This window comes from Bos taurus, chromosome 8 (genome assembly GCF_002263795.3).
Source record: "Bos taurus isolate L1 Dominette 01449 registration number 42190680 breed Hereford chromosome 8, ARS-UCD2.0, whole genome shotgun sequence".
Lineage (NCBI taxonomy): Eukaryota > Metazoa > Chordata > Mammalia > Artiodactyla > Bovidae > Bos > Bos taurus.
The window spans coordinates 51,319,896-51,337,187 of NC_037335.1; the positions used below are offsets into that span (position 1 = coordinate 51,319,896).

At 39.7% G+C, this 17,292-nt stretch overlaps 1 pseudogene; it reads right to left on the minus strand.

The window, feature by feature from the left end:
- Positions 1–7,107: 7,107 nt before the first annotated feature.
- On the minus strand, positions 7,108–8,037 carry LOC786030 (high mobility group protein B1-like; annotated as a pseudogene).
- Positions 8,038–17,292: the final 9,255 nt, after the last annotated feature.

Sequence of the window (17,292 nt, forward strand, 5' to 3'; positions counted from 1 at the left end):
GCTCAGATAGTGCTCAGGGTATTCAGGCCAGATTCTTACTCTAAGCAATGCAGCCGGCGCCGCGCCTCCCTGCCCAGCCCCGGCTTGCTAATGGCGTGTGCTGGCGTCTGCGCTGCTTCTCCTCTGGGGGAGTTACCGTAGGGCTCGCAATCTGCGAGTTTTAATTGTTTATTTTTTTCTCCCTGTTATGTTGCCCTCTGTGCTTCCAAAGCTCAGCACAGATTCGGCAGTGAGAAGGTTTCCTGGTGTTTGGAAACTTCTCTCTTTTTAAGACTCCCTTCCCGGGACGGAACTCCATCCCTCCCTCTTTTGTCTCTTTTTTTGTCTTTTATATTTTTTCCTACCTCCTTTCGAAGAGTTGGGTTGCTTTTCTGGGTGCCTGATGTCCTCTGCCGGCATTCAGAAGTTGTTTTGTGGAATTTACTCGACGTTTAAATGTTCTTTTGATGAATTTGTGGGGGAGAAAGTGTTCTCCCCGTCCTACTCCTCCGCCATCTTGGCTCCTCCCCCTGTTTCTCTTCAATTTTAACAACTAAGTGTATTGTTAACTTTTTTTGATTTTTATCATTTCCATAGGTAAGAAATGTCATCTCAGTGTTGTTTTAATTTGCATTTTTTTTTACTATAGTGAAACTGAGGTTCATTTGTATGTATTATGGTCATTTGCCTTTCTTCTTTCTATGGGTTGTCTCTTTATCCTGTTTTTTTTTAGGGGGCAGGATTTTGGTCTTTTTCATCTTGATAGTTACATATGATTTATATGTCAGAGAGATTAGCTCTAATCTGGTATATGTTGCAAATATTATCTCATATTTTTGTTTTGACTTTGTTTATAATAGTTTCTTCATGAAAATATTCAAAAATTGTTACATAGTCAAAATTTTAATCTATTGACTGCTTTTGGGTTTTGAAAAAAAGTCATAAATTCTTCTAATACTTAAAACTATGGTTTTAATGGTTTTAATATTAAAGAATTCTTTCATTTTCTATGATATTTCCTTTTCATAATATTATGTTGTCATTTCATGAAAGTAATAACTTCATGTATCTCTTAGAAGATATCAATTAGGAACTTAAGAAATTCTCTTTCCTTCTCTGAATTATCTGTTCATTTGGAATCAATTTTTCAGTGCATTTGTCTTTAACATCCTCTTTGAGGATGCATATTTTTTGTTGAAAATATGGTTAGTTTTATATTTAAAAAAGAGATCTTAAGAGTGATCTGGGAAGTTGAAAACTTAGACTGTCTTTTGGTTTGAGTGGTTGGAGCTCTAGCTTATTATAGTGTTAGAGGAGCTCCCTTTGTGTGAATGAAGAGGACTTTTGCTGGGGTTCTAACACACTCATCCTCAATAGCAGTTCTGACCAGGAGAATTTTTTTGCCTTTGATATATGCCAGAGTACCTGTGTTAAGGTTGTAATTTGTGAGTAAGCAGGCTACTATGGTGTATATGGATCTTAAATTACCTTTCTTGGTTTTTTTTCTTCACTTCTTACTTTTATACTTTATTATGTCTTTAATCTCTGAGTCCAGAAACTTTTCAGAGATTTTTCTCTCCTCATTTCCAATTTTCATACATGTTATAGTCTAGCGTCAATATCATGCTTATGTCTACCAGAACTTTGTTGAACTCTTTCATCCATTTAGTCATAATCTTATTTTCCTTTCTGTATGGGATTATAAACTTATTATTTTTTGACTAGTATTTTAATGGGTCTTTCTTAAGAAAGAAGAAAAACCAAATTTTAACCAGAAGTCTCTGTGTCCAATTCATAAGTCAGATCATGTAATTCTGGCATAGATTTTGGTCAAATTAATTCTACATTAGTTACAATTTAAGTTTTTCCTAATTTTTATGTTTTGTATAATCCTGTGAAGAACATCTTTTACATATATTTTGGGGCATATTTCCAAATATCTTGAGGATATTTCTTGAAGATACATTTTAGATATAGAATTGCTGAATCAAAGAGCATTGTTTCTTATAGCTTTTGACACATTATCCATCAGAAATATTATACCAGTTTTATTCTCAGACACAGCAGGTAAAAGAGGCCTTTTTCTCAAACCTTACTGAATATGAGATTATCAGTCTGGTTAATTTTTTGCTAGTTTCAAAAGTAAAAGCAGTGTCCAATTCAAGAACTCTTGCATTGATTTTGGAAGTGATGGTGATTATTTGCTTTCACTTATGAAGTGTACAATTTGTGTCATGAATTATATCCCTGATGTTCACATCAGTTCTTTATGATGTGAAGTTAATTACATTTTGCAGGAGATGAATATGAGATTCAGAAATGTTAAGTTATTGTTTCAGGGTTGTGCAGCTACTAAACAACTTATCTAGTATTCAAATTGGTATCTGTTTATTACTATAGAGAGCTAAAGGTAGAATTTTGTGTGAAATAATAGTAAAGATATGTAAACGTTATGTTACTCTTTAAGCATAGTGATATTAATATTATTAATCAGATTAAATCAGTTGCTCAGTCGTGTCTGACTCTTTGTGACCCCATGAATCGCAGCACGCCAGGCCTCCCTGTCCATCACCAACTCCCAGAGTTCACTCAGACTCATGTCCATCGAGTCAGTGATGCCATCCACCCATCTCATCCTCTGTCGTCCCCTTCTCCTCCTGCCCCCAACCCCTTGCAACATCAGAGTCTTTTCCAATGAGTCAACTCTTCGCATGAAGCGGCCAAAGTACTGGAGTTTCAGCTTTAGCATCATTCCTTCCAAAGAAATCCCAGGGCTGATCTCCTTCAGAATGGACTGGTTGGATCTCCTTGCAGTCCAAGGGATTCTCAAGAGTCTTCTCCAACACCACAGTTCAAAAGCATCAATTCTTCAGTGCTCAGCCTTCTTCACAGTCCAACTCTCACATCCATACATGACCATGGGAAAAACCATACCCTTGACTAGACGAACCTTTGTTGGCAAAGTAATGTCTCTGCTTTTGAATATGCTATCTAGGTTGGTCATAACTTTCCTTCCAAGGAGTAAGTGTCTTTTAATTTCATGGCTGTAGTCATCATCTGTAGTGATTTTGGAGCCCAGAAAAATAAAGTCTGACACTGTTTCCACTGTTTCCCAGATGCCATGATCTTTGTTTCCTGAATGTTGAGGTTTAAGCCAAGTTTTTCACTCTCCACTTTCACTTTCATCAAGAGGTTTTTTAGTTCCTCTTCACTTTCTGCCATAAGGGTGGTGTCATCTGCATATCTGAGGTTATTGATATTTCTCCCGGCAATCTTGATTCCAGCTTGTGTTTCTTCTAGTCCAGTGTTTCTCATGATGTACTCTGCATAGAAGTTAAATAAGCAGGGTGACAATATGTGGCTTTGACGTACTCCTTTTCCTATTTGGAACCAGTCTGTTGTTCCATGTCCAGTTCTAACTGTTGCTTCCTGACCTGCATACAAATTTCTCAAGAGGCAGATCAGGTGTTCTGGTATTCCCATCTCTTGTCTACGGCCATACCACCCTGAACACGCCCGATCTCATCTGGTATTCCCATCTCTTTCAGAATTTTCCACAGAATTAATATTATTAATAGAGTGCCTGGTGTGCTGCGATTCATGGGGTCTCAAAGAGTCGGACACGACTGAGCGACTGATCTGATCTGATCAATATTTGGAAATAAATCCCCTATTTAGTGATGATGAAAGCTAAATGCTTTCCACCTTCTATTTAAGGAACAGGTTGGAGCAACTGTGATCATTGCACTCTGATATGACTTTCATGTCACTTCAAATACCAAGTATGTTATGGACTGCTTTGTACTATTGATACACTTCACTCACTACTGATAGAAAACACATTGATTTTGTTGGGTGAATGAATGAGATTTTGAATAGTTTATTAGTTATCTATTGCTGAGTGACAAATTCCTTCAAAAGTTGGCTTAAAACAATGACAAACTTTTTTTTCACAATTTCTGTGGGTTAGAAGTTTGGGAGTAGTTTTGCTAATTCTGGCCCAGAGAGAGATTTCAGTCAAGAAATTGGCTGTGGTTATACTTATCAGAAGACTTGACTGGGACTATAGAATCTGATTTCTAGGTGACTCACTCACATTGCTGGCAAGTTAGTCCTAGTTGCTGCTGCTCCTGCTGCTAAGTCGCTTCAGTCGTGTCGACTCCGTGCAATCCCCATAGATGGCAGTCTACCAGGCTCCCCCGAGAGATTTCAGTCAAGAAATTGGCTGTGGTTATACTTATCAGAAGACTTGACTGGGACTATAGAATCTGATTTCTAGGTGACTCACTCACATTGCTGGCAAGTTAGTCCTAGTTGCTGCTGCTCCTGCTGCTAAGTCGCTTCAGTCGTGTCGACTCCGTGCAATCCCCATAGATGGCAGTCTACCAGGCTCCCCCGTCCCTGGGAATCTCCAGGCAAGAACACTGGAGTGGGTTGCTATTTCCTTCTCCAATGCATGAAAGTGAAAAGTGAAAGTGAAGTTGCTCAGCCATGTCCGACTCTTCAATTTCTCAGCTTGTGAACCTCCACAGAGGCTGCTGAGTATCATCCTGACTTGGCAGCTGGTTTGCTCCAGAACAAGTGATTCAAGAGGGGACAAGGCTGAAACAAAAATGTCTTTTATGAATCAGTTTTGGAAGTCACACTATCAGTTCCACAATATCCTATTGGCTATACAGTCATCATGGGAGAAGGCAATGGCAACCCACTCCAGTACTCTTGCCTGGAAATCCCATGGATGCAGGAGCCTGGTAGGCTGCAGTCCATGGGGTTGCTAAGAGTTGGACACGACTGAGCGACTTCACTTTCACTTTTCACTTTCATGCATTGGAGGAGGAAATGGCAACCCACTCCAGTGTTCTTGCCTGGAGAATCCCAGGGATGGTGGGGCCTGGTGGGCTGCCGTCTATGGGGTTGCACAGAGTGGACACAACTGAAGCTACTTAGCAGCAGCAGTAGCAGCAGCATACAGGCATCATGGGAGGAACCTATACAAGGGCATGAATATCAGTAGACAATAATCATTGGACGTCATGTCAGAGGCTGGTTACCACACTTGGATATGTAATATCCAAGCAGACAGTGGATGCAGGAATCAGTACAACACTGAAGATATGCTGACCATAGTGGGTTGGAGCAAACAGAAGGATCCCGACTCACATAAAAACTGAATAACTTTCTCTATTTTATAGCAGTAAAAAATTATGGTTAGAATTCTTTTGTAAATGTTTGTCCAAAATGGTTGTCCTTCAATCTCAACATTTATATGATAAATGCTAGTATTTTTGCCTGGAAAATCCCATGGACAAGGAGCCTGGAAGGCTGCAGTCCATGGGTTCGCTGAGGGTCGGACACGACTGAGCGATTTCATTTTCACTTTCCTGTATTGGAGAAGGAAATGGCAAACCACTCCAGTGTTCTTGCCTGGAGAATCCCAGGGACGGAGGAGCCTGGTGGGCTGCCGTCTATTGGGTCGCACAGAGTCGGACACGACTGAAATGATTTAGCAGCAGCAGTAATGTTACTTTTTGCACTAGACAATGAACTAGGCAAGTTTACTCAATTCTCACAATGTTGGCATTATTATTCAGATTTTACACAGGAAGAAACTGAGCCTAATTGAGATTAAGAGACAAGCCCAGGGCTACTTAACGCAGAAGTGGTAGAGTTGAATTTCATCACTGGCTCTTTTCCTCTCTTCTGTGTTGTCTCCCATTACATACAGTGTTTCATGGGCCGAAGTTCTAGGAGCATCAGATTTTCATGTTGGAGATAATAAAAGGCAGACCTGAGCCTTATTTCTGATCACATAGTGAGAACAAATACTTTGCAGCTGGTCCCCAACCTTCTAACCATCCTACTGGGGAAATTAAAGGGACTTTTTGAGGATATAGGTAGAAATTGGGTTTTAACCACAGAGTAACAGAATCTGTTTTTGAGAAAGAAGAAATTTTGATGTTTTCAGCATATCTTGACCTTCTTAGTAATAAAATTCAATTTTTATCCAGCCAGAAGGAGAAGATCACTGAGTTCTTCCTTTGCAGAAGTCTCTATTTTCTCTTTCCCAATAAAGGAGGAATATGCTTCTTCAGCAAGTCATCTGCATTTCTTAAGACAATTTTTAAAGACCAAAATTATTCTCAACAAACTAGTAGTATTTTATCTGGTTTAAAAGTCACTGCTTACTCACTGAAGACACATCTCTTAGGAGTAATAGTTACCTGCTTAACTTATGTGTAGTTGTGTAGAACTTCAGAATGCTAATTCAATTTGATGGACATAATGATGCATTTTAAACTACTATATACACTTTAGTGTCTCAGGATGTCAGGTTCAGTTGGGTCTAATTCACCTGGGATCAGCTTTTAGATTTATTTCAGAGTTGATCTTGGGTTTTAAGGAGTTCATAAGTGTGGCTATACCCTTCACTTAGGGTTAGTGAGGATGGTTGTGAGCTGCTCAAGAGACTTTTGAAGAGACACAGTGTTGGACGTCTATAGGAAACTGGTTGTTCTAGCTGGATTATATCTTTTTTTCCCCAGTAATATTCTTTCAGTAATATTAAATCTTGTCTAACATTCCCTTTATCTGCATCGATATTATTACACTCATCTTTTCCTTTTTTTTACATTTCAATTTTTTTTCTATAAAAGGAGTGGGTTTTGTACAATGGAAGGTTAAATGCTTTATAGACAAGAATAAAAGCTGCACTGCTGCTACTGCTATGTCACTTCAGTCGTGTCCGACTCTGTGTGACCCCATAGATGGCAGCCACCAGGCTCCCCCGTCCCTGGGATTCTCCAGGCAAGAACACTGGAGTGGGTTGCCATTTCCTTCTCCAATGCATGAAAGTGAAAAGTGAAAGTGAAGTCGCTCAGTCGTGTCCGACTCTTTGTGACCCCATGGACTGCAGTCTACCAGGCTCCTCCATCCATGGGATTTTCCAGGCAAAGTACTGGAGTGGGGGCTATTGCCTTCTCCAAAAGCTGCACTAGAACCAACTTATTCATTATGGTCTTCTTCCTCCTCCTCATCCTCTTACCTTCCTCCTCTTCCTTTTTTTCTTGCTTTCTTCAGCCTTGATGACTTCCTTTTTTTTTTTTTTTTTTGCTGCATCTGGCTTCCTTATAGCTTGCTATGCAGTAATATCCTTTTTGTACTTTTCCTTCAGCTTAGTAGCCTTCTTCTCATAAGGCTGCTTGTCATCTGTAGCAGTGTTATTCCACATCACTCCCAGTTTCTTTGCAACATCACCAGTGAAGAGGCTAGGATGTCCACCTTTGATTTTGGGGCAATATTAAGCACAAAATTAGAAAAAGGCCAAAGAAGCCTCTTGAGTGCATTGGGATACTTGAACTTCTTTCTTGAAACTTGTATCCCTTTTAGAATGGATGTAAGTTTTAATTTCTCTTTCATAACAGGCCTTGTCAGCCTTTGCCATGTCTTCAAATTTTCCTTTCTCTTCAGCAGACGTGATCTTCCACTTCTCTGAGCACTTCTTAGAAAACTCTGAGAAGCTGACTGAGGCATCTGGGTGCTTCTTCTTGTGCTCCTCCTGGCAAGTTTGCACAAAGAATGCATATGATGACATTTGACTCTCAGCTTCTTAGGATCTCCTTTGCCCATGTTTAGTTATTTTTCCTCTTAGAGACACAGAGTTGCCCCGTGCCCTCCCCTCTTGTCTGAGACAGTTTTCCCTCTCCACTGGGTCTTAGGGGAATGAAAGTGCTGTAGACTGAATGATTGTGTCCCCCCAAAATTCATATGTTGAAATCTTCTCTCCAGTGTGATAGTATTTGGAGGAGAGGATTTTGGGAGGCGATTGGATCATGAAGACTGAGCTCTTATGAACGGAATTAATGCCCTTATAAAAGATTCTCCCAAGAGCTCCCTAGCTTCTTCCACCATATAAGGACACTGTAAGAGGATGGCCATCTGTGAACCAGGAATCAGGCTCTCCTCAGACCTTGAATCTAGCAGTGTCTTGATCTTGGACTTTCCAATTTCCAGAACTGTGAGGCGTTGAAGCTACCCAGTCTATGGTAATTTTGCTAGAGTAGCCCCAGTGGTCTAAGACCGGGAGTCATATCTGACTCACTTTTGATTATAATGTCCCAAGTCTCTGTAAACTCCCATCTACCCAGAGAGAAAGAATCTGCACTAGTTTTCTTTGAAATGGGGAGATTAGTTTTTAGTCTGGTATAGGCCCCTTATTTTGACATCTGTCTTTTCTGACCACATTACCTGTTTGTACCCTGATTATTCTTTATTATAGCTTCCTGTTTCTTTCCTTTAAATTATCTATTCCAGTCTGTAATTATATTATTTGGTGGTTTATATATTTATTATCCATTTTCTCCACTAAAATGAAGGCTGTATCAGTGTGGCTGCATTATCTGCCTTTGCTTACCACTCTTCTCCAGCACCCTCCTGGTGGCTGGAGACGTGAACAGAAGCCCCCAATAGTTACTTGTTCAATAAATACATGAGCATTTACTAGATACTCAAAGTTAGCCTAACAGACGATGTTGATACTCTTCCCATAACTCCTTGCCATCACCACTGTAGGGCATACCAGCTCTCTTCAATTGCACTTCATAGCACTTAATTACCTGAGGATTTTTTTTTTTTTTTTTACTTTAGCCACTAGATCGTGCTTTTCACCTACCCAGCAGAATAGAATTTCTATACCCTTGAACGCAGCCCTCAACTACAGACAGATTGAAGTGTATAGACACCCTAGCTCCTTTGTTCCTTGGGTGGGATAACTCAAGCATTTTCACACTGGCTCCCAGAATTGCTGAAGTAAAATTAAGCTTCAATCACTGAGTGTACCTCTAGTTGCTCTTCATTCCTTCTTTGCTTCACATCCCAACTCGCTTACTGTTTTCTTCTTACTTCCCCAAGAAACCACTCGCACTTAAAACATTGCCTCGAGTCTGTTTCTGGGCAACCCAACCAAGACAGATAGGAAACAGAAGTTTACAAAAGCTCTCCAAGTGTTCTGAACTCTATTTCTAAATGAGGGAGCTTGCAGTCTATTTTGAAATGAAAGTTAGTTGGAAAAAGATAATTTCCTTTCCTAAAGCATGTATTGTCTTTTGATTACCTTGTATACCAAAAGTATGGTTATTTGAAGCATTATTTTAATAAATTGCTTTTCTGAGTTTCCAACTTTAGTTTTTAACATGTATTGATGTACTTCCAGACCACTATCTGGCAATGGAAGAATGCATTTTGTGAGTCACTGTGCAGAAATGCGGCTAGCAATTTAATGGTCATTGATAGCACATTTACTATTTGAAAAACAATGAAATCCTTATAGAGGAAACAGCGTTGAACAGGATATTTTTCTCCATCCCAAAAGAGCTCACAGTCCAGTAGTAGAGAAAAGTATATGTACATTAAAGTGGAGTTCAGCACTTCTCCAACTAAAAGAAGTGTTCTGTGGAGTTCCAAAGTAGATCAGCCTTCCGGTGAGGAACTTTGCAAGATGAGGCTTGAAGGATATGTAATTCTGTAGAGGAAACATTGTTGACACAGGCGATAGATTGGAAAATACAAAGTATGGTGAGAGGGCACCTCTTACTCTGATTTCAGAGAATAAGAAACAGTGGTAGATAAGACTGAAAGGCAGAAATAAATCTTTCTGGAACACTTTATATTAAGAAGATGAAAAGACCATAAAAGCTGGGACAAAATGTACTAATCACAGAGTGGGTCTGCTACTACTCCACTCATAGGGAAATCCTCAGCTGGTTCGCTTATAGAGAAATATTGCCAAGGTATCACCCATTCCAAAACAAGTTCTCTGTCCTCTGACCAGGGGAGCTTATACTTGTCTAGATCAGGAGCCTGCAAACTTTTTCTGTAAAGGACTAGACTGTAAATATTTTAGGCTTTGTGGGCCATATGGTTTCTTTTGCTATTATTCAATTCTGCTATTGTAGTGTAAAATCAACCATATATAGTATGTATATGAATGAGTGTCTATGAATAAAACTTTATTTACAAAGCACAGGTTGGATTTGGATTTGGCCCACAGGTTGTATTTGGCTGGATTTGGCCCACAGGTTGTATTTCTCTTACTCTCTGATAGACTAATTCTAGTCAAACTGCTGCTGCTACTAAGTCGCATCAGTCATGTCCGACTCTGTGCGACCCCATAGATGGCAGCCTACCAGGCTCTGCTGTCCTTGGGATTCTCCAGGCAAGAACACTGGAGTGGGTTGCCATTTCCTTCTCCAATGCATGAAGCAAAAAGTGAAAGTGAAGTTGCTCAGTCGTGTCTGACTCAGCGACCCCATGGACTGCAGCCTACCAGGCTCCTCCGTCCATAGGATTCTCCAGGCAAGAGTACTGGAGTGGGTTGCTATTGCCTTCTCTGCTAGTCAAGCTAAAATGTCCTAAATGACTTGTTCTTTTTTGTTAGGTAATATTTGCTTTAAACCCTTGTTTTAACACAAAGAAAGTACACATGTATACCTGTGATGGATTCATTTTGATATTTGGCAAAACTAACACAATTATGTAAAGTTTAAAAATAAAAATAAAATTAAAAAAAAAACTAAAAAAAAAAAAAAGAAAGTAGCAGAGCTAGAGAACAATATTAGGGGTGGGAAGATAGAATTTCTGGTGCCCATCCAAAGGTACTGGATAGATAACTGCTTACACAAAAATTGGGTCAAATACCCAGTCCCATGTGTCTGGGACTCAATCTCAGAACAGAGATCTAGGACTATAATGAAAAAATGAGGCTAATACTGGAGTGGGTAGCCATTCCCTTCTCCAGAGAATCTTCCCAACCCAGGGATTGAACCCAGGTCTCCTGCATTTCAGGCAGATTCTTTACTGTCTGAGCACCACGGAAGCCCTGAGAATGAACAAGGCTAATGTTGTGTGAGCCAATTTAGCTATACACTGACAGCATAGTGAGATTATTGTGGGTTAGGATTGGGAAGTACATTAGTTTACTAGGGCTCCACTAACAAAGTACCACAAACTTTGTGACTTAAACAACATAAGTTTATTTCTTATAGTCCTGGAAGCTGGAAGTGTGAGTCAAGATGTTGGCAGGATTAGTTTCTTTGGAAACTTCTCTGCTTGGCTTTTAGGAAGCTGTCTTTCCCTGCTATGTTTTCCCAAGTTCTTTCTCTGTGTGTCTATGTCCTAATTTCTTCTTCTTATAAAACTACCAGTCATACTGGCTTAGGGCCCATGCTAATGACCTCATTTTAACTTAATTGCTTATTTAAAGATTCTGTCTAAATACAGTCACATTGTGAGGACTGGGGGTTAGGACTTCAACATATGAATTGGGGGAGGGGGCACAATTCAGCTCATATCCAGGCAACAGAGAGGGATAAGGTTTATATGTATGTTTATGGATTTACATACATATGCTGTTAAGTCGCGTCAGTTGTGTCTGACTCTTCACGACCCCATGGACTGCAGCCTACCAGAGGTGAGGTCAAGTTCATCCAATTTCTTGATGTGAAGGAATGTGGTTTCATTGAGCAAAGAATGGGAGAAGGAAGGATCAAGGTAGGCTGGGCACAAGGAAAAAGAAAAACAGAAAAGAGGCTGAAAGTAGTGGTAGAAGAAAGAAAAGATAGATTAGGAGAAAGAATAGAGGACTTCTGCTTCATTGACTACACTAAAGCCTTTGACTGTGTGGATCACAACAAACTGTGGAAAATATTTAAAGAGATGTGAATACCAGACCACCTTACCTACATTCTGAGAAATCTGTATGCAGGTTAAGAAGCAACACTTAGAACCAGACATGGAACAACAGACTAGTTCCAAATTGGGAAAAGAGTTCATCAAGGCTGTATATTGTCACCTTGCTTATTTAACTTATATGCAGAGTACATCATGTGAAATGCTGGACTGGATGAAGCACAAGCTTGAATCAATGACTGCAGGGGGAAATATCAATAACCTCAGATATGCAGATGACACCACCCTTATGACAGAAAGTGAAGAGGAACTAAAGAGTGTCTTGATGAAAGTGAAAGAGGAGAGTGAAAAAGTTGGCTTAAAGCTCAACATTCAGAAAACTAAGATCATGGCATCTCGTCCCATCACCTCATGGCAAATAAATGGGGGAAACAGAGGAAACAGTGATAGATTTTTTTTTCTTGGCCTCCAAAATCACTGCAGATGGTTACTGCAGCCATTAAATTAAAATATGCTTGCTCCTTGGAAGAAAATCTATGACAAATCTAGACTGCATGTTAAAAACCAGAGACATTACTTTACCAGCAAAGGTCCATATAGTCTAAGCTATGGTTTTTCCAGTAGTCAGGTATGGATGTGAGAGTTGAATTATAAAGAAAACCTAGTGCCGAAGAATTGATGCTTCTGAACTGTGGTGTTGGAGAAGACTCTTGAAAGTCCCTTGGACTGCAAGGAGATCCAACCAGACCATTCTAAAGGAGATCAGTCCTGAATATTTATTGGAAGGACTGATGCTGAAGCTGAAAATCCAATTCTGTGGCCCCCTGATGCGAAGAACTGACTCATTGGAAAAGACCCTGATTCTGGGAAAGATTGAAAGCAGGAGGAGAAGGGGCCAACAGCAAATGAGATGGCTGGATGGCATCACTGACTCAATGGACATGAGTTTGAGCAAGCTCTGGGAGTTGGTGATGGACAGGAAGCCTGGTGTGCTGCAGCCCATGTGGTTGCAAAGAGTTGGACATGACTGAGCAACTGAACTGAACTGTAAGAGAGAAAGCAATGATGACCGGATAACAGTGATTAACAAAAGGCGTGGTCATGACAAGCAAAAATCAGGGTGGTTAAATACTTGAAAAGCAGTGATCCCACAGGCCTGAAGAATATCTATTCATATGTATTTTACCCAAGACAAGCGCCAAGCATGCTCTAGTAAAGCAACATTACATGTACATTTAGGTAGAGGCAAGCTGGTGTATTTTTTGAATGTAGGACAAACACGCTGATGATGGCATACAATAGTGATGTCATGTATTACATGTCCTCCTGTGTCCCACATTGACATAATGGAAACTTCTTTACTATGAATACTAAAAGATTCATTATCAAATAATGGTGAAATGAGATTTTTACTGTAAATAAACAGTGTGTAGTACCAGGTTCTGCATTGGGACCAAGGAGATAAGATATGACATCTCTCCAGAAGGAGTTCATGTTGCTATTCAATGTATATTTTTAGATATCTATATAATTTCAGCATTAAGGAAATCTTTTCTTTTTCCATGCTTCATTTGTGTGGACATTCATTCCTATCCAGAAACCTCAGTAACTGGCATGAAAAGAAGGATTTTGTTATAAGTTCGGTTGAAAGATGAAAACTTTATCTCGGTGGTATTCAAAGTATTTGAGCATGGAAGTTTACTAGCTAGCTTGAAATTTAAAGTCTTGTTTCTGTGCTTACACTGGAAACATTAAGTTCACAAATTTGCCATTTTACTTGATTCTGCCAGTTTGTGATTAAAAACTCACAATGTAAAATGCACAGTGGAGTTTAAAAGAACTATAAAATATGGTTGTTTAGAGAACTTAGTGATTTTGCCTGGAGAATCCCAGGGACGGGGGAGCCTGGTGGGCTGCTGTCTATGGGGTCGCACAAAGTCAGACACGACTGAAGTGACTTAGCAGCAGCAGCAGCAGTGGTACAATGAGTATATTCCTGGGCTGGAAAGCAAAAGAGCTTATGCTAATGCTGACCCTTGCACTGGGGTTTTGTGCTTTGGAAAACATCCCTTTTTCTCTAAGCTTTTCATTCCTTCTGCTCTCACCTTATATCTATTTTAAAAAATTCCAGACCTTCAGAAAAATATAACAAACATTTATATATCCCTGTAGGTTTACCAGCAGATAACATTTTGTCCCATTTGTTCAATTTATCTATCTACATATGTGTTTATGTGTGTTTAAATTTTTTTTCTCAACTGTTTGAAAGTAAGTTGTGGATATAACATGCTTAAATATGCTGTCATTTCTTACCTACAAAGACATTCTCTTTCATAATTTCATAACCACCTACTTTATTTGTCAAGATATTTAACACTGATACAGAAATATTATCTATACTCACTTTCCTAGGTGTTCCAAATATGTCCTTTGAGTTTTTTTCCCTTTCAATATAGAATCTCAACAAACAAAATGCGTTGCATTTAGTGTCATGTTTCTTTTATTTCTTTTAATTTATTTTATAATATTGATAATTTTTAAGAGTCTAAGCCAATAATTTTGTGGACAGTATCAGTTTGAAATTATTCTGATTATTTTTGAATACTAAATTTCAGCTAATAATTTTGCAGGCAAGATTATTACATAGATGATATCATATACCTTTTATTGCATCCCATTAGAAGGCACATGTTATTATCTCATTGTTTGTGTTATTGTGACCAAATAACACAATTGTTTGTGGTGTCCTCTAGATTTCTCCACTGTAAAGGTATAGTTTTTCCTTTTTAATTAATAGGTAATATTCCAGCAATCTTGATTCCAGCTTTTGCTTCTTCCAGCCCAGAGTTTCTCATGATATACTATGCATGTAAGTTAAATAAGCAGGGTGACAATATACAGCCTTGACGTATTCCTTTTCCTATTTGGAACCAGTCTGTTGTTCCATGTCCAGTTCTGTCTTGCTTCCTGACCTGCATACAGATTTCTCAAGAGGCAGGTCAGGTGGTCTGGTATTCCCATCTCTTGAAGAATTTTGCACAGTTTATTGTGATCCATACAGTCAAAGGCTTTGGCATAGTCAATAAAGCAGAAATAGATGTTTTTCTGGAACTCTCTTGCTTTTTCGATGATCCAGTGGATGTTGGCAATTTGATCTCTGGTTTGTCTGCCTTTTCTAAAACCAGCATGAACATCTGGAAGTTCACAGTTCACATATTACTGAAGCCTGGCTTGGAGAATTTTGAGCATTACTTTACTAACGTGTGAGATGAGTGAAATTGTGCATTAGTTTGAGCATTCTTTGGCATTGCCTTTCTTTGGAATTGGAATGAAAACTGACCTTTTCCAGTCCTGTGGCCACTGCTGAGTTTTCCAAATTTGCTGGCATATTGAGTGCAGCACTTTCACAACATCATCTTTCAGGATTTGAAAGAGCTCAACTGGAATTCCATCACCTCCACTAGCTTTGTTCGTAGTGATGCTCTCTAAGGCCCACTTGACTTCACATTCCAGGATGACACCACCCTTATGGAAGAAAGTGAAGAGGAACTAAAAAGCCTCTTGATGAAAGTGAAAGAGGAGAGTGAAAAAGTTGGCTTAAAGCTCAACATTCAGAAAACTAAGATCATGGCATCTGGTCCCATCACTTCATGGGAAATAGATGGGGAAACAGTGGAAACAGTGTCAGACTTTATTTTTGGGGGCTCCAAAATCACTGCAGATGGTGATTGCAGCCATGAAATTAAAAGATGCGTACTCCTTGGAAGGAAAGTTATGACCAAACTTCAGTTCAGTTCAGTCCCTCAGTCGTGTCCGACTCTTTTCGACCCCATGAATCGCAGCACACCAGGCCTCCCTGTCCATCACCAACTCCCAGAGTTCACTCAAACTCACGTCCATCGAGTCAGTGATGCCATCCAGACATCTCATCCTCTGTGGTCCCCTTTTCCTCCTGCCCCCAATCCCTCCCAGCATCAGAGTCTTTTCCAATGAGCCAACTCTTTGCATGAGGTGGCCAAAGTATTGGAGTTTCAGCTTTAGCATCATTCCTTCCAAAGAGATCCCAGGGCTGATCTCCTTTAGAATGGTTGGTTGGAACTCCTTGCAGTCCAAGGGACTCTCAAGAGTCTTCTCCAACACCACAGTTCAAAAGCATCAATTCTTCGGTGCTCAGCTTTCTTCACAGTCCAACTCTCACATCCATACATGACCACTAGAAAAATCATAGCCTTGACTAGACGGACCTTCGTTGGCAAAGTAATGTCTCTGCTTTTGAATATGTTATCTAGGTTGGTCATAACTTTCCTTCCAAGGAGTAAGCGTCTTTTAATTTCATGGCTGCAGTCACCATCTGCCGTGATTTTGGAGCTCAGAAAAATAAAGTCTGACACTGTTTCCACTGTTACCCCATCTGTTTCTCATGAAGTGTTGGGACCAGATGCCGTGACCTTAGTTTTCTGAATATTGAGCTTTAAGCCAACTTTTTCACTCTCCTCTTTCACTTTCATCAAGAGGCTTTTTAGTTCCTCTTCACTTTCTGCCATAAGGGTGGTGTCATCTGCATATCTGAGGTTATTGATATTTCTCCTGGCAATCTTGATTCCAGCTTGCGTTTCTTCCAGCCCAGCATTTCTCATGATGTACTCTGCATAGAAGTTAAATAAGCAGGGTGACAATATACAGCCTTGACGCTAGATAGCATACTCAAAAGCAGAGACATTACTTTACCAACAAAGGTCCATCTAGTCAAGGCTATGGTTTTTCCAGTGGTCATGTATGGATGTGAGAGTTGGACTGTGAAGAAAGCTGAGCACCAAAATTGATGCTTTTGAACTGTGGTGTTGGAAAAGACTCTTGAGAGTCCCTTGGACTTCAAGGAGATCAACCAGTCCATTCTAAAGGAGATCAGTCCTGGGTTTTCTTTGCAGGGACTGATGCTAAAGCTGAAACTCCAATACTTTGGCCACCTCATGGGAAGAGTTGAGTCATTGGAAAAGACTCTGATGCTGGGAGGGATTGGGGACAGGAGGAGAAGGGGATGGCAGAGGATGAGATGTCTGGATGGCATCACCGACTCAATGGACCTGAGAGTGAGTGAACTCCGGGAATTGGTGATTGACAGGGAGGCCTGGGGTGCTGCAATTCATGAAGTCACAAACAGTCGGGCATGACTGAGCAACTGAACTGAACTGAACTGGTATGGGTAGTTTTTTTGAGACCATGTCTTTTATTTTCCAACAAAATTCACCCAATGGTTTTGCTCTCCATGAATGATCTTTACTTGATTCAATATTAAACTGATGTTCTACCCATGATTGTAAATGGAATAATTAAATATTCAACTTTTACTATTGAATTGTCTGTTTCTTCCTTCTGATCTGTCAATAGCATATTTTATTTACCATTTTTTTCATTAGTTTATTGGGTGTGAGATGATCTTTCATTGTGCTTTTGATTTGCATTTCCTTAGTCAAGAGATATTAAGCATCTTTTTGTGTGCTAATATATCGTTTTTGGAGAAATGTTTATTCAAGTCTTTTGTCCACTTTTGCATTGGTGTGTTTTTTTTTGTTGTTGCCGAATTGTAAGAGCGGTTTATAAACTGGATATTAACCCCTCATCAGATATAGA